The sequence below is a fragment of the Cebus imitator genome, unplaced genomic scaffold, assembly GCF_001604975.1.
Source record: "Cebus imitator isolate Cc_AM_T3 unplaced genomic scaffold, Cebus_imitator-1.0 Scaffold165, whole genome shotgun sequence".
Lineage (NCBI taxonomy): Eukaryota > Metazoa > Chordata > Mammalia > Primates > Cebidae > Cebus > Cebus imitator.
The window spans coordinates 3,254,439-3,268,912 of NW_016107480.1; the positions used below are offsets into that span (position 1 = coordinate 3,254,439).

Here is a 14,474-nt window from a genome sequence, read left to right on the forward strand (position 1 = left end):
TGAAAATATGAGAAACTGATACTATGCTCGAAGCCAGGGTTGAGGGGGAGGACCCCTCGGGAGAAGAGTTTTATCACTACTTAGTGAAAACCATCAACTCCTCAATAAGTACCATCAACTCATGCACATGTGCACAAGGACATGTACACAAGAATTTGGAGAGCGGCTTTAGTACCAGGCTAAGTTATCAACACAGGCCAGTCACATAAATATAGTGGTGGGTCAAAAACAAACAAAAACACCCAGAATGTATACAGTATCTTTTCAGAAAACAGCATTAGAATAATAAATACATAGTAAAAGTAGACATACACAATACAGGTAAAGTAAGAGAAATGAAGGGAAATGTAGTGGAAAAAACAATGCATTTGGGGAGAGAAACAAGACTCTTAAATTTGTCGTTAATGTCATTTCATGGGTGTTATGCTATTCTATCTTTTGTATCTCAAATATTTTATAATAAATTTAAAAAACGCCTCAATTAGTGAGGCAGAAGGGTGGCATGAGACTTAGTATAACTATTTTGGAGGATTATCTGGCCGTGTTAATATTTTAAACATGCATGATCTTTTTTTTTTTTTTTTTTTTTTTTGAGATGATAGAATCTTGCTCTGTCTCACAGGCTGGAGTACAGTGGTGCGATCTCAGCTCACTGAAACCTCTGCCTCCCGGGTTCAAATGATTCTCCTGCCTCAGCCTCCAGAGTAGCTGGGATTACAGGTGCATGCCACCATGTCCAGCTAACTTTTGTATTTTTAGTAGAGACAGGGTTTCTCAATGCTGGTCAGGCTGGTCTCGAACTCCTGACCTCAGAGCATCTGCCCACCTCAACCTCCCAAAGGCTGGGATTACAGGAGTGAGCCACCGTGCCTAGTGTAAACATGATGACCTTTTGACTCTACAAGTGTACTTCTGGGAATCAATTTACCCTAGAGAAATAGTAAAAAAAAACATGCACAGCGAGGCGTGTAGAAGGATGTTTATTATAGCACTATAATCAACAGGGGTAAGTTAAAAATCTAAATGATTACTGTTCATCAACAAGGGAATGGTTAAATAAACCATTCTATTTTGCATACCCATATTGTAGAACATTATGTACCTGCAGTATTCTATGGCCAAGGTTTATGTTTACTGTAATGAGTAAGGAAAAAAGTCAGAACTTTCGATAAGTCATAGATTACAATGTAAAGCGAAAACAACCACTGTTGGAAATACATAGCAAAAGGCCTGGGAGGAAGTCCATCAGTGAGGAGAAGGGGAAGGGCTTTAGACGTTATCACCTCCTACGTACGTACTTCCGATAGAATGTGTGTGGGAATACATATTCTACGTAATTCATTTGTAAAATTGGTGAAAATAGTATAAAAACAGAGGAAACACATGTTAAAAACAAAACAAATGCCTAGGGACCAGAGAGGCTATGACACTTTGGGGGAACCAGTCAGCCAGTGAGAAGTTCTGAGACACCTGGGTTTCTGGGCGTCAAGGCGTGGGAAGCCTCCGTGGGCACTGACAAAGAATAATATTTAGTGAAAGAATGAATCGATTATTTTAATGAAAGGAAAGTGGATTTCCTAACAAATCTTTAATTAGTTAAGATAAAAACATTTCTATGTATTAAAAAAAAAATCAGTGTAGGCCGGGCGCGGTGGCTCATGCCTGTAATCCAAGTGCTTTGGAGGCCAAGGCGGGCGGATCACCTGAGGTCGGGAGTTCAAGCCCAGCCTGACCAACATGGTGAAACTCCGTCTTATAAAAAAAAAAAAAAAATTCTTTAAAAAAAAAAAAAAAAAAAAAAAAAAAATCAGTGTAAACAGTGACATCAATTCTCAGCTACACTGACTGTTGAGACATATACGTAGTTTTTAACATAATGTAGTGGTAATAGGATTTCAGAACACGCTCTTTATCTAATGGTATAAGTGGTACTCAGTTTTTATAGCTGGCATCACCGTTCTGAGATCGGTATGTCTCTTCAGATAATCCCTGGGCCTTCATTTCTCCTACTGTTCTTCCCACTGAAGCTCTTCCTGTTTTTTTTTTTTTTTTTTTTTTTTTTTAATTCCAGCGGAGTCTCGCTCTGTCGCCCAGGCTGGAGTGCAATGGTACATTCTTGGCTCACTGTCACCTCCACCTCTGAGGTTCAAGCGATTCTCCTGCCTCAGCCTCCCGAGGAGCTGGAATTACAGCCACCAACCCAGACTAATTTTTGTATTGTTAGTAGAGATGGCGTTTTACCATGTTGGCCAGGCTGGTCTCAGGCCATCCACCTGCCTCAGTCTCTTAAAGCGCTGGGATCACAGGCATCAGCCACCGTGCCTGGCCCTTCCAGGCTGTATCACTAAAGAAAAAAACAACTGTGGAAACTCTGATACAGACCCCATGTCACATGATCCCTGACAACATAAATTCAGGATTAAACAACTGGTCAGCCAACAGAGTCATCCGAAGACACCCAGACCAGGGCAGATAACGGAAGAACTTCTCTTACTCCAATTGTTCTTCCCAAAAACTTCTAGGAAAGCATCCTGGAACCACTTCTTGGGAACAGAATATGACAAAGGCACTCTCCATACAAAATCAATACTTTTGCCTGTTGGTCACAACAGAGTTTTACCGACAAGTCTATTTTTGAGAAATCTAGTGTTTAAAGGACAGAATGGAATCCTTGGGGAGTAAAGTTACACTGATAAGACATGGGCTGGCTCTAAGAAGAGAATTAAAAACAACCAAGAATAGAAGCTTATCTCCAAAGTCCACCAGTGAGCACCATGAGTGAGCTGTTTTTTCTAAGGCTGAGGAGCTGGAGAAATGGTCTGGGAGGGAGGTGCAGAGAGGAACCAGTGGGCAGAGCAACCAACTCTGGTGTCATTGCTTGACCTAGGGGTTAAAGACCCCTTGGTACGGGGAGTACAAGATGATGAGTCTTCTCTTTCAAAATCTCCCCAGCAAAGCAACAGAACCATGAAAGTAGAAAACGCACACACAATTCTTTAAAAGGAGACAAATTCCTCTACTCTCATTCTGAATGACTCCCTGTTACAGCAATGCGGACAAACATTTTGGTAGAGATTATGGCTCTGAAGCCTCTTGCTTACTCACTTTAAGTTCAGAACAAGGTCTTCGTTAGCCTTTTTCTACTTCACCATGAGCCACAATGAGGTTCAGAAAAATCAAACAGAAAGGCCCACGGCAGGGATTGCTAATGAATACATACGAAGTCATGTTCGGTTTTCAAATGAACATAAAAAGATCTTGAAGAAATACTAGACAAATTGCTATGAAAAATGTGGGCTGGAATAGTGATCCAAAAGCTCTAAAAATATACAAACTTGATAATACGGAATTCAATGAAAACTATACTAAGAAAAATGTTCTTTACCTAAATGAGTGTTGGGAAAAAAAAAAGATAATGTCTTGCTGCAGGAAAGGGGTGACGATATTAACTTTTACTGGTCATAAAGTCGATAACAAACTATGACGTCTGTGAAACACCCTGGCTCTATTCAGCAGCCCAATGATCATAGGAAGAGCAATAATTTATTCGAGCAGGAATTTAGCTCATATGCAGAACAAGGATTTCTCAGGAGGCAATTGTGGCAGGTGTAGCTAGGGGACCACTCTGACAGTTTGTCTCCTTTTTATGAGTGATTATTTTCTAACCCACTTATCTCTTTACTACCTGTATCCTATACTACACCTTCCTACAATTCTAGGTAATGGATGCTGCGCAGATGTTTGTTAATTGGGAGACTGAAGAGAGAACGGGCAGGGTGCAGTGCCTGACACCTGTATTCCCAGCACTTTGGGAGGCCAAGGTGGTCAGATCACCTGAGGTCAGGAGTTCAAGACCAGCCTGGCCAACATGGTGAAACCCCATCTCTATTAAATATACAAAAAAAAAAAAATTAGCTGGGCATAATGGCTGGCTTCTGTAATCCCTGCTACTTGGGAGGCCAAGACATGAGAATCACTTGAACTTGGGGTGTGGAGGGTGCAGTGAGCCGAGATGGGGCCACTGCACCCCAGCCTGGGCAACAGAGTGAGACTGCATCTCAAAAGAGAGAGAGAGAATGAAGGATCTCAAAAGGTACACTAGCTGAACCTGACAAGTCAGGGAACATTTCTTCCCTAGGCTAAACTTATTTCCAGGTGTAGGCAAAGGGGGTGCGGAGGAGAAACACTCTCTTCATCTCTGAAGCCATACCTACGTCAGATCCACCCACTGCCTCTCTTCCTGCTGGTTCGAAGCCTGGAAATCTCACCTGTGGGCAAAGTGAGTTCATAAACCCGAAATGCACTGCTTTTCCTGATGAATGACCCCAAATGAACTTTAAGGAACACTGCATGAGATCTTATGTGAGAATTCATCGAGGAGTTCTTACGACCAGGACTAATTTTTGCAATTACAAATCACTGCAATCATTACAAATGCAAAGTAAGTACTTGGTTATTTTAAAAGCAACAAATATTAACTGCGTGAGAAACAAACCTTCATAATCTCTACAAATCAGTTAAGGTTTATGAATCTGAGAACAGTATTTATAAAATAAAATTACTCAAAATCCCCCCAAAAGCCCTCAATGCTTTTCTTAAACAGAGTTAATGGATCTTGTAATGACTTTGGTACTTTTTCAACTAGCGGACTGACATTAATTTTTTTTTTTTTTTTACAAAATCTATTTCTATTTGTATTCGCACATTGCATTGCTCACTAAAATAATGTGCGCAAGTGCGTGTAGGCAGTCATTTCATAAAAAGCAAGGAGGAAAAGAGACAGGACTATTTGAATCACATTCCAATTTAGGAGAATGCTCTTTATGACAATGTTCTCAGAATGGTTTATAAGGGTGAATAAAATAAGAAACTACAAGAACAGATACATTAAAATGAATGTTATTTCCATTGTATAATTCTGTCAGTTTGCAAAATATAACTTAATTTTTTTTTTTTTAAACAGGGAGACTGGAGGAATGGCAAGGAACCTTGGCTGAGTTCCCTGGGTCTTGGTTTCTTCATTTGTACAAAGCGTAGACAGGACCAGAAAACTCACTGGCATACCACTTTCCAGGGCTTAAAGGGCTGTGGGCATCTCTGAAGTTTCACATCCTAATCAATTACTTCTTTTGTTCATTTACTCGGACCATCTCTGGGTAAGACCCACCAGAACCTGGCAAAAGCTAAATTCACCAGAAACATATAGGATTATAGGTAAGAACATAAAGTAAGGACCATATATTTCAAAAACCATCATAGAATTCTAAGCAAAAAGCCTCTTGATCTGTGACTTAGTTTGTAGCTTAAAGGCATACGCTCCAGGCTGGGCAAGGTGGCTCACGCCTGTAATCCCAGAACTTTGGGAGGCTGAGGAGAGTGGATCACCTGATGTTGGGAGTTCGAGACCAGCCTAATCAATATGGAGAAAGTCCGTCTCTACTGAAAAAAAAGAAAAAAAAAAAAAAAGAAAGAAAGAAAATACAAAATCAGCCATGCATTGTGGCGCATGCCTATAATCTCAGCTACTCAGGAGCCTGAGGCAGGAGAATCGCTTGAACCTGGGTTGCGGAGGTGGCGGGCGCCATTGCACTCCAGCCTGGGCTACAAGAGTGAGACTGTCTCACAAAAAAACAAAAAACTCTTTGCCTAGCTCCTTCAATGCATAACCCTGAGGTATGGCCACAGCAAGCCTCAGCTAGCATATCATTTCACAGTTCTTTCCCTAGGGTCCCAAGAGTTGGTTCTAGAATTGTCTGGAGTTGTAAAAGGAATGAGAGAATTTCTTTCTGTCTCCACCCTATTACCACACTGTTTATGACCAAATGGCACCCCTATCAAAGCTTTTGGGACACCCTTGCCCCAGGGCCAGTCCAAAAGAATGCTCACTTTATTAAGAACAGTGCCCTGTCTTGAGGGAAAACAGGATGTTTAGAAAGTTTTGTATTTAATCATCAACTCTCTCTTTAGCCAACTATGACTTGATACAGAGGAAATTGTACAGCAGGGTCAATAAATAAAACCATAGTCTTCTATGATGGATCGTCAAGTGCTGCTGTGGACAAGGCAATATCTGATAGGCCAAAAGGTGGGAAAAGATCTAGAAAGGTTCATAGCTTTCCCTGGAGCTCTCAAAGATAACAGAAGCTTTTGTAGGTCAGAGTCTCCAAAGAGGGTTGGAATCAATCTGCTAAATGCATCAAAACAGAGCCAAGCGGGAAAGTCCAGTCCTGACCTCCCTGGCTCAGGCATTCACTGGCATTTTATCACTTTGCCTACAGCCAACAAAATCAATCAGCAAGACTATTACAATGAAACACACAGCATATGGAGAGAAACACATATGACAACACGGGTTCATCAAAAGACAAGAAAACCATCCAAAACGGAGTTGACTTCAGCTTCAAGCAAGTTGCTCTTTATGCATTTCTTATTCTGATTGTATTGGCATTCAGGACCATTTTCTTGCACTTGATATTTGGTCCCTCTTATAATCTTATGATAATCAAAACTGCTTTAGAACAAATGTGCCTGTCCTTGGTTCTTAAACTAACTTGGATACACATTGTCATCAATTGGGTAATGAAAAAAACATCCTGATCCCTGGGTTCCACCCCTGAGACGTAGAATCAGTTACATGGATGTGGCCTGGGTAGCTGGATTTTAAAAAGTTTTGCAGTGGACTTAAGGCCAGAACAGCTTTAGAACTACTGCTCTGAGCTGAACCCTGGCTGGCAATTAGGCTCAGAGGTTACTGCTGTTTATGGGAACTCTGCCTTAACCTGCCAAATACAAGTACCATGATGGCGTGGCTAACAGTCATCAGATGTATTCTGTTCTGGTATCAAATTAATATTAAAGGCAGAGGGGCAAGGGATGAGAAGGAACAATGATGCTTTTGTGGGGGTAAGACAAGTCTTCAACACTACAAAACTCCCTAGCAAATTATAGAAACCAGTTTTGCTGGTTTTTTATTATATGACAAAGGGAAGCACTGACCCAGCGGCAAGATCCTGGATGGAAGATGTACTAGGCCAAAGCACTCAGTACTAGTGAGGTCTCTCCCTGACTCCTGAGATAACAGGGAAGTTTCCTACTCTAAAGAATTCCACCTCTAAAGAACAGAATGTCAATTCCTGCTGCTAGTCTACATTTTCACAAGTCGAGAAGATAAGGACATAACCCACCTAAGGCAGTGCCGAAGGGTTGTAAACTGCCATTATGAAATTAAATATTACCTCTAAGGTCATAGGACTCAAACTTGAGCATGCTCAGAATCACCTGAGAGGCTTATTAAATTCAGATTGTTGCGCTTGTCCATGCAGAGTCTCTGATTCTGCAGGTCAGGGATGGCAATTTGGATTTCTGACAATTCTCAGCTGATGTTGAAGCTGCTAGTCGGAGGACCACACTTTGAGAACTCCTGTTCTTAGGGCTCATAAAACATGCTCCTTGAATAACAAGAAATGTTTCTATTTAGCTTCAGGCTTTGTGATAAAGAGACAAATACTTTGATTGAAAGGAGACAATGTCTTAAGATAAATCTTAGGAATTGTGCTAGGAGGCAAAAGGTTAACATTCCCCTAGGGAGAAACAAGCAGGTGGGTTGTTAACATTCATTCACTCTTGAGTAGGTATCACCCTTGGAGGACAAAATGGAAGAGCTGTCTTGAGTTAAAAAGAGAACCTAAACATTCTTTCCAAAAAGCAGTGACCCATGGTTTCTTGTTTTACAAGGGAACAGTGGCTATTTTTCATTTACAAAACATTTACTTTATAATGGTGGCACTTCAGTGGGAGGAAAGGTGGGCATTTTGACTAAGTGGTTAGGGAAATTGGGTAGCCATCTACAAAAAAATAAAGTTGGGCCAGGCACGGTTGCTCCTGCCTATAATCTCAGCACTTTGAAAGGATGAGGTCGGATCGCCTGCAGCCCAGGAGTTCGAGACCAGCCTGGGCAACATAACGAGGCCTCATGTCCACAAATAATAAAATTTTCCAGGCATGGTGCTGTGCACCTGTGGTCCCAGCTACTCAGGAGGCTGAGGTAAGAGGGCTGCTTGAGTCTGGGAGGTGGAGGCTGCAGGGAGCCGTGACTGCGCCACTGTACTCCAATCAGGGCAACAGAGCGACAGCCTATCTCCAGAAAAAAACCAAACTTGAACCCAAACTTTACAGAATATCAGGATAAACCGCAAATGGAGCAAATAATTAAATGCAAAAAGAAGTAATCGCACAGAAATTCTGCAAGAAAATATGGGTCAATTCTTGTAGGTGTATGTGTGGAAGGGTTTGGTGGAAAATGCTTTCTGTGACTTGAAATCCAGAAGCCATAAAGCAAAGAATGGAAAATTAACTTCTGTATAACACAGACGACCCCACAAATACTAAAGGAAATGACAAACCGAGAAAAATTTGAAGATTATATCACAGAGCTAATCTCCCTGTTATATAAAGAGCCCTCACAAATCAACAAGAAAAAGAGCAAGAATCCAATAGGAGAGTAAATCACGTACATGAATTAAGTAAGTACAGTTTAAAAAAAAAAAAGAAAAAGAAATGGCCTCTAAACATCTTGAAAAGATATCCAGCCTCTTGCTTTTTAAAAATGGTATGCAAATCTAAACTGTATCGATATAGTATATTTTACAAATGAGATTGGCAAAAATCCAAAAGTTTGAGTAACAAAAAATGTTTCTATTTTATTCTTTTTGTGGCAGTTGTGAATGGGATTATGTTCCTGATTTGGGTCTTGGCTTGACTGTTGGTATATGGGAATGCTAGTGATTTCTGTATGTTGCTTTTGTATTCTGAGACTTCACTGAATTCGTGTATCAGCTTAAGATAGATAACCACTCTATTGGTGCAGCCCTCATTAAGTTGGCAGGAGTGCAGAAATCAATCAGAACTTAGGGTGCTCGCTTCAGCAGCACCTATATGAAAACTGGAACTATACAGAGAAGATTAACATGGCCCCTGTGCAAGGATGACAGGCAAATTATGTGAAGCATTCCATTTAAAAAAACACCAGTCCACTGAAAGGGCAAGCAACACGACTATAAACTCTAGAATAAATGGATAAAGTCATGGACACACACACTGTCCCAAGAGTGAACCAGAAAGAAACAGAATCCCTGAAAAGATCAATAACAAGCTCTGAAATTGAATCAGTAATAAATAGCCTACCAACCAAGAAAAGCCCAGGACCAGACGGATTTACAGCCAAATCCAAATTCTATCAGATTTACCAAGAGCTAGTACCATTCCCACTCTAGTCCAAAAACCTGAGGGGGAGGGGTTCCTCCCTAACTCATTCTATCATTCATTCGGTATCATCCCGATACCGAAACCTGGGAGAGACACAATTAAAAAAAAAAAAAAGCTCAATATCCTTGATGAACATCCATGCAAAAATCCTCAATAAAATACTGGCAAACCAAATCCAGTAGCACATCAAAAAGCTTACCCATCTATTTTCTCAAGACACAAAATATGCCAAGCAAAAAAAAAAAAAAGTACCCATCACAATCAAATAAGCTTTATCCCTGGGATGCAAGGTTGGTTCAACTTAGGCAAAACAATAAATGTGATTCATCACATAAACAACTAAAGACAAAAATCATACGATTATCTCAATAGATGCAGAAAAGGCTTTCAATAAAATTCAACACTACTTCATGTTAAAACCTCTCAATAAACTAGATATTGAAAGAACATACCTCAAAATAAAAAGAGCTATCTATGACAAACCCACAGCCACATAATACTGAATGGGAAAAGGCTGGAAGCATTCCTCTTGAAAACTGGCAAAAGACAAGGATGCCCTCTTTCACCACTTCTATTCAACATAGTATTGGGAGCCCTGGCCAGAGCAGTCAGTCAAGATAAAGAAATAAAGAGCATCCAAATAAAAAGAGAGGAAGTCAAACTATACCTGTCTGCAGACAACATGATTCTATATCTAGAAAACCCCATGGTCTCAAGCCCAAAATCTCCTTAAGCTGATAACAAATTCAGTGAAGTCTCAGGATACAAAAGCAACGTACAAAAATCACTAGCATTTCCATATACCAACAGTCAAGCCAAGAGCCAAATCAGGAACATAATCCCAATCACAACTGCCACAAAAAGAATAAAATACCTAGGAATACGCTAGAAAGATCTCTATGACAAGAATTATAAAACACTACTCAAAGAAATCAGAGATGATACAAACAAATGGGAAAACATAAGCAATTTACAGATTCAATGCTATTCCTATCAAACTACCAATGACATTCTTCACAGAACTAGAAAAAAATCAGCTCAAGTTGGATTAAAGACTTAAGTGTAAAATCCAAAACTTTTGTAAAAACCCGGGAAGACAACCTAGGCGATACCATTCTAGAAACAGGAATAGGCAAAGATTTCATGACGAAGACACCAAAAGCAATCGCAACAAAAGCAAAAATCGACAAATGGTATCAAATTAAACTAAAGAGCTTCTGCACAGCAAAAGAAACTCTCAGAGTATACAGACAACATGTAAAATGGGAGACAATTTTTGAAAACTATGCATCTGACAAAGGTCTAATATCCAGCATCAATAAAAAACTTAAACAAATTTACAAGAAAAAAACAAACAGCCCCATTAAAACGTGAGCAAAGGACATGAGCAGACACTTTTCAAAAGACATACATGCATAGGGCCAATAAGCACAAGAAAAAAAGCTCAGTGTCACCGATCAAAATGCAAATCAAAAGCACATGAGATACCATCTCACACCAGACAGAATGTCTATTATTAAACAATCAGAAAACGAGATATTGGTGAGGTTGCCAAGAAAAAGGTATATACATTGTTATTGGAAGTATAAATTAGTTCAACCATTATGGAAAGCAGTGTGGTGATTTCTCAAGGACCAAAAAACTACCAGAACTACCATTCAACCCAGCATTCCCATTTCCGGGTATATTTCCAAAGGAATATAAATTGTTCTATCATGAAGACATATGCACACATATGTTCACTGCAGGACCATTCACAATAGCAAAAGACATGGAATTAACCTAAATGCCCACCAATGACAGACTGGATGAAGAAAATGTGGTACATATACACCTTGGAATACTATGCAGCCATAAAAAGAATGAGGTTGTATCCTTTGTGGGAGCATAGATGGAGCTGGAAGCCATTATCCTTAACAAACTAACACAGGAACAGAAAACCAAATACTGCATGTTCTCACTTATAAGTGGGAGCTTAATGATGAGAACACATGGGCACACAGAGGGGAACAGATACTGGGGCCTAGAGAAGGTAGAGGGTGGTAGGAGGGAGAGGATCAGGAAGAATAACTGATGGGTACTAGGCTTAATCCCTGTGTGATGAAGTAATCTATACAACAAACCATCATGACACAGTTTCCCTATGTAACAAACCTGCACATGAACCCCAAAACTTAATTATTAATAAAAGGGGGGCAAGCCGTACTATCACAAACACATATGCACAGATCTACTGGCCCGAATCCCAATCCTTTTATAGGAAGCTACCCCACAGATACACCTGAGCATGTATGAAGTGATATACAGGTTATTCATGGCACCTTAATAATAGCAGAAGATTGAAAGAATCAAAAAGTCTATTCGGGAGACTGATGTAAATAATTCCGAGACTTGCATACAGTGGAATACTGCACAGCTCCAAAAAGTACGAGGCAGATTGCATGTACTGAAAAGCTCATATGTATGTGAAAATCTCATTAAAGTATGTGATCTCACGTAAAAAGCTCATAAAAGCTTATGTACATGAAAAGCTCATGAAAGTACACGGTCCCATGTAAAAGCAAGGTGCAGAATAACATCTAGTTGTCACCTTTTCTAAGAGGGAAAATAAAAAGCATTTGAATATTTTTGAGAATTGCATAAACAGTGGAAGAATTTTTGAAAATTTAATGGAAATGGTAAACTATAAAAGGCGTGGGCGGGCAGGTTAGGTGGGAACAGGCTGGACAGCAAGATTTTCCAATTTTATCTTCTTATAAAAGTTTCTTTATAATAGTTATTGAAATCAAATTATGGAGTTACATTAAAAAATCAGACAACTTCAGTGTATATGGACATTTTTTGCTTTCTATGTATGTTTTCAGTAGAAACCCAAAGCCAAAAAAGAAAAGTACTTAATAAATACAAGTCAGGCAATAGGGTTACATCAAAGTTACCAGGAGGCCACATACTGGATGGCAAAGTCCACTTTGCAGGCGAGGGATTTTCAGAACAGCATTTACTAAGGCAGGTCTCTGAAGATGAAAGAAGCCAGCCTTTTAGTTTTACTGGATCATTCAATTTCTATAAATAGTCTCTTCCAATTAAGCCAATGAATTTACATTTCTTTGCAGCCCATGCTTTTAAGTAAAGCTCAGATGTCTGCCATAGAATGTTTTCCACTATGTGGCCCTCCCCTCACCCCCACCTTCAGCTTTGTTTCAATAAATAATCAACACAAGCCCCTAATTATAGACTTCAGGAATACAAAATTCCTCGGATCAGACAAGAAATACAACATACTCTTCTCCCACGTCTCAAACCTGTCTTTTAACTAATCCAAAATGAGGCAACACCTCTAGATACTGTGTAAAATGCACCACATGGAGTATACAAACAAGTCATATTAACCAAGGATTCTTAGTATCTCTATGTCTATCTGAAGAGATGCCAGTTTTTACATATTTCCTTGAAAATCATATTTTAAAAACATCTGTTCTGATTGCTATGTGTGTGTGTGTGTGTGTGTGTGTGTGTGTGTGTGTATAAAAGGCAAACACATTTATATATTAAAGGCAAACACATTTAACTTACTGTGGGTACATGACAAGGCACCAGAGCTACATTCTGATTGTCTGTCATACAACAGAGGAAGATACGTCAGCCGGTTTTTCTCTGTGTGGACACTGGATGCCGGGAGTTTACAGGAAGATATACACCAGCAAGCAAGGCAACATGCTAGCCTGCAAGAGCACTCCTTGGAGAGCTGATGATTATTTCTCTGGAGAGGTTTCTAAGCTCTGAATTGAGAGCACTCATGACAACCAAACCAAAAAGAGCCCACTACAATGTAGCTTTCACCATTCTCTGCTCAGTTTCTGAAATTGCTACCTGTCATCTGCCTGGAGAAAGAAAATGGGATTGGACAAGTGAAAAACCTTTCGTATCAATCCCCAGGAATGAAAGTGGATTTCAAAATCCTGCCCATTGTGTCAACAGGAAGTGGAGCAGAAAGCCTTAAGGACACAATGTGATGAATGACCAATGTTCTAGTTCTTGATATGGCCCTAACCCACCGGGTGACCGTGGGCAAGTCACCTGCCTTCCCTGGGCCTCCACTTGCTCACCTCTAATATGAGGCGGCGGTACCCGAAGTCTCACAGACATCTTTTCCAGCACGCATAGCTGGAGCTCATGGTTGCTTAATTCTGATAGCTCACTCTGTCACTTGAAAACCCAATTTACTGCCAAGAATAAATTATGGCAACGACTGTTGGTGATTGTTTACAATGAATGAATGTGTTGTAACACAACTCATGGACAGAATGACTTCACAGCCTATTCCCTTAGATTTCTGACGCCTGATTATGTAGCAGTCTTTGCACAAGATGACATGATATAAAAATAAATTTTCGGCCGGGCACGGTGGCTCACGCCTGTAATCCCAGCACTTTGGGAGGCTGAGGCAGGTGGATCACAAGGTCAAGAGATCGAGACCATCCTGGTCAACATGGTGAAACCCTGTCTCTACTAAAAAATACAAAAATTAGCTGGGCATGGTAGCGCGCGCCTGGAGTCCCAGCTATTTGGGAGTCCGAGGCAGGAGAATCGCTTGAACCCAGGAGGCGGAGGTTGCGGTGAGCCAAGATCGCGCCATTGCACTCCAGCCTGGGTAACAAGAGCGAAACTCCGTCTCAAAAAATAAATAAATAAATAAAATAAAATAAATTCTGTTTCATCTGGGCCCTTACTCTTTGGAGGCTAGATCAGTGCAAATCATCGTTAAAAAAAAAAAAAAAAAAAAAAAAGATAGCCGTGAGTCGTGTGGTCTGCTGGTGCAGCAGTGAACTGCCCCCACGACCACTCGAGATTAGAAGGGCTTGTAGCAAAAGCAGTGGCTTGGGGTGAAGACTACATTCCTATGGTGAAGGGTAGGAGTGGGATTCCTGATAAAGCAAAATGGCAAGACTTACAGGCTCTGTTCTCTTACATTTACACACACACACACACACACACACACACACACACACACACACACACGAGAGAGAGAGAGAGAGAGCGCGCGCGCGAGAGAGAGAGAGAGCGCGCGCGCGAGAGAGAGACCACTAATGATGTAGTACTGCTTAGCTCATTTGTCCCTTGGGCAAGAAAGCTCACAAGAGAAGCAGTGCCGTCCCCTACCACCTGTCCCAAGCTGCAGAACGCCAGGCACTGGCTGGCCATACTCTTCC

The 14,474-nt window shown here is 40.6% G+C and overlaps 1 protein-coding gene and 1 non-coding gene across 4 annotated transcripts in view; one reads left to right on the forward strand and one right to left on the reverse strand.

Moving 5' to 3' along the window:
* E2F3 (E2F transcription factor 3) overlaps window positions 1–14,474 on the reverse strand; it is a 95,557-nt gene that overhangs the window by 31,550 nt on the left and 49,533 nt on the right. The gene's annotated exons all lie outside the window — the stretch shown is intronic.
* LOC119473534 lies at window positions 8,912–9,019 on the forward strand. The gene has a single exon (XR_005202752.1). It is a non-coding gene; the product is annotated as a U6 spliceosomal RNA (small nuclear RNA).